Genomic DNA, 3922 nt, shown 5'->3' with positions numbered 1-3922 from the left:
TTTTTTATACTTTACCGTTTACTGTGCTTTATTGTTAACCATTTTTTTGTCTTCAGGTACGCCATTCACGACTTTGAATGGTTATACCAGAATGATGCCTGCAGGTTTAGGTATCATCTTGGTATCATTCTTTTCAGCCAGCGGTCGGCTTTCATGTAAAAGCAATCCTAGTGGCTAATTAGCCTCTAGACTGCTTTTACAAGCCGTGGGAGGGAATGCCCCCCCCCCCCCACCGTCTTCCGTGTTTTTCTCTGGCTCTCCTGTCTCAACAGGGAACCTGAGAATGCAGCCGGAGATTCAGCCAGCTGACCATAGAGCTGATCAGAGACCAGAGTGGTTCCAAACATCTCTATGGCCTAAGAAACCGGAAGCTACGAGCATTTTATGACTTAGATTTTGCCGGATGTAAATAGCGCCATTGGGAAATTGGGGAAGCATTTTATCACACCGATCTTGGTGTCATCAGATGCTTTGAGGGCAGAGGAGAGATCTAGGGTCTAATAGACCCCAATTTTTTCAAAAAAGAGTACCTGTCACTACCTATTGCTATCATAGGGGATATTTACATTCCCCGAGATAACAATAAAAATGATTAAAAAAAAAAAAAAAAAAAAAAAAAATGAACAGTTTAAAAATAAGATAAAAAAGCAAAAAAATAATAAAGAAAAAAAAAAAAAAAAGCACCCCTGTCGCCCCCTGCTCTCGCGCTAAAGCGAACGCAAGCGGCGGTCTGTCGTCAAACGTAAACAGCAATTGCACCATGCATGTGAGGTATCGCCGCGAAGGTCAGATCGAGGGCAGTAATTTTTGCAGTAGACCTCCTCTGTAAATCTAAAGTGGTAACCTGTAAAGGCTTTTAAAAATGTATTTATTTTGTTGCCACTGCACGTTTGTGTGCAATTTTAAAGCATGTCATGTTTGGTATCCATGTACTCGGCCTAAGATCATCTTTTTTTATTTCATCAAACATTTGGGCAATATAGTGTGTTTTAGTGCATTAAAATTTAAAAAAGTGTGTTTTTTCCCCAAAAAATGCTTTTGAAAAATCGCTGCGCAAATACTGTGTGAAAAAAAAAAAATGAAACACCCACCATTTTAATCTGTAGGGCATTTGCTTTAAAAAAATATATAATGTTTGGGGGTTCAAAGTAATTTTTTTGCAAAAAAAAAAAAACTTTTTCATGTAAACAATGAGTGTCAGAAAGGGCTTTGTCTTCAAGTGGTTAGAAGAGTGGGTGATGTGTGACATAAGCTTCTAAATGTTGTGCATAAAATGCCAGGACAGTTCAAAACCCCCCCAAATGACCCCATTTTGGAAAGTAGACACCCCAAGCTATTTGCTGAGAGGCATGTCGAGTCCATGGAATATTTTATATTGCGACACAAGTTGCGGGAAAGAGACAAATTTTTTTTTTTTTTTTTTGCACAAAGTTGTCACTAAATGATATATTGCTCAAACATGCCATGGGGATATGTGAAATTACACCCCAAAATACATTCTGCTGCTTCTCCTGAGTACGGGGTTACCACATGTGTGAGACTTTTTGGGAGCCTAGCCGCGTACGGGACCCCGAAAACCAAGTAAATTTTTGATTTCACTCTTCACTGCCTATCACAGTTTCGGAGGCCATGGAATGCCCAGGTGGCACAAAACCCCCCCAAATGACCCCATTTTGGAAAGTAGACACCCAAAGCTATTTGCTGAGAGGTATAGTGAGTATTTTGCAGACCTCACTTTTTGTCACAAAGTTTTGAAAATTGAAAAAAGAAAAAAAAAAAAGTTTTTTCTTGTCTTTCTTAATTTTCAAAAACAAATGAGAGCTGCAAAATACTCACCATGCCTCTCAGCAAATACCTTGGGGTGTCTACTTTCCAAAATGGGGTCATTTGGGGGGGTTTTGTGCCACCTGGGCATTCCATGGCCTCCGAAACTGTGATAGGCAGTGAAGAGTGAAATCAAAAATTTTCACCCTTAGAAATCCTGAAGGCGGTGCTTGGTTTTCGGGGCCCCGTACCCGGCTAGGCTCCCAAAAAGTCCCACACATGTGGTATCCCCATACTCAGGAGAAGCAGCTGAATGTATTTTGGGGTGCAATTCCACATATGCCCATGGCCTGTGTGAGCAATATATAATTTAGTGACAACTTTGTGCAAAAAAAAAAAAAAAAAAAAAAGTGTCACTTTCCCGCAACTTGTGTCAAAATATAAAATATTCCATGGACTCAATATGCCTCTCAGCAAATAGCTTGGGGTGTCTACTTTCCAAAATGGGGTCATTTGTGGGGGTTTTGTGCCACCTGGGCATTCCATGGCCTCCGAAACTGTGATAGGCAGTGAAGAGTGAAATCAAAAATTTACACCCTTAGAAATCCTGAAGGCGGTGCTTGGTTTTCGGGGCCCCGTACGCGGCTAAGCTCCGAAAAAGGCCCACACATGTGGTATCCCCATACTCAGGAGAAGCAGCTGAATGTATTTTGGGGTGCAATTCCACATAGGCCCATGGCCTGTGTGAGCAATATATCATTTAGTGACAACTTTTTGTAAATATTTTTTTTTTTTTTTTGTCATTATTCAATCACTTGGGACAAAAAAAATAAATATTCAATGGGTTCAACATGCCTCTCAGCAATTTCCTTGGGGTGTCTACTTTCCAAAATGGGGTCATTTGGGGGGGTTTTGTACTGCCCTGCCATTTTAGCACCTCAAGAAATGACATAGGCAGTCATAAACTAAAAGCTGTGTAAATTACAGAAAATGTACCCTAGTTTGTAGACGCTATAACTTTTGCGCAAACCAATTAATATATGCTTATTGACATTTTTTTTACCAAAGACATGTGGCCGAATACATTTTGGCCTAAATGTATGACTAAAATTTAGTTTATTGGATTTTTTTTATAGCAAAAAGTAGAAAATATCATTTTTTTTTTCAAAATTTTCGGTCTTTTTCCGTTTATAGCGCAAAAAATAAAAACTGCAGAGGTGATCAAATACCATCAGAAGAAAGCTCTATTTGTGGGAAGAAAAGGACGCAAATTTCGTTTGGGTACAGCATTGCATGACCGCGCAATTAGCAGTTAAAGCGACGCAGTGCCAAATTGGAAAAAGACCTCTGGTCCTTAGGCAGCATAATGGTCCGGGGCTCAAGTGGTTAATTACCACCTTACTCAGCCACAGAACCTGTGTAATCAATATGTGTTCGGGTTTAAAGGGATGAGGTGACAATTCTAGAAATGGGCCACTCGTGCCGTTCCTTCAGCAGCCGTGGCAATGACGTCATTGCGGCTCCGGCCAATCGCAGCACTGGAGCCCGCGAACCCGGAAATAATTCCGGGAGACATGTCGCCGGTCACAGCGGTGTTCGAAGGACTGCTGCAATAGTTTTGATCTAAGGTAGTATTTCATAATGAGCTAGTATGCGATGCATACTAGCTTATTATGCCTTTGTCTTAGGCTCGATTCACACAGGGGCAACGCGACTTCGACACGACTTTGCAACGCGACTTCAACGCGACTTTGAGCGACTTATAACACGACTTCAAGTCACCCCCAGGCCCCCAGAATTTGCCTGTGGCCAATCAGAGCTCAGGAGGGAGGGAGGGGTAAGCATGTGTAGTGGTGAATTTTTTGTTACTACTTCCTGTGAAGTCGCTTTACTATAGATAGAGATCCGACTTGGAGGCGACTTCCATTGAAATCAATGGGTACAAGTCGCCTAGAAGTCCGATCGAAGTAGTACAGGAACCTTTTCTGAAGTCGGAGCGACTTCAGTAGTGTAATTTAAGACACTCTCATTCACTGTAATGCAAATCTCTTCTTGGGGCGACTTGAGGGCTTACAAGTCGGATCCCAAGTCGTTCTAGTGTGAACCGACCCTTACAGGGTTTGTTTTTTTATTTTTGTTTTTTTTGGGTTTACAACCA

Source organism: Aquarana catesbeiana, linkage group LG02 (genome assembly GCF_042186555.1).
Source record: "Aquarana catesbeiana isolate 2022-GZ linkage group LG02, ASM4218655v1, whole genome shotgun sequence".
NCBI lineage: Eukaryota > Metazoa > Chordata > Amphibia > Anura > Ranidae > Aquarana > Aquarana catesbeiana.
This window is presented reverse-complemented; position numbering follows the sequence as displayed.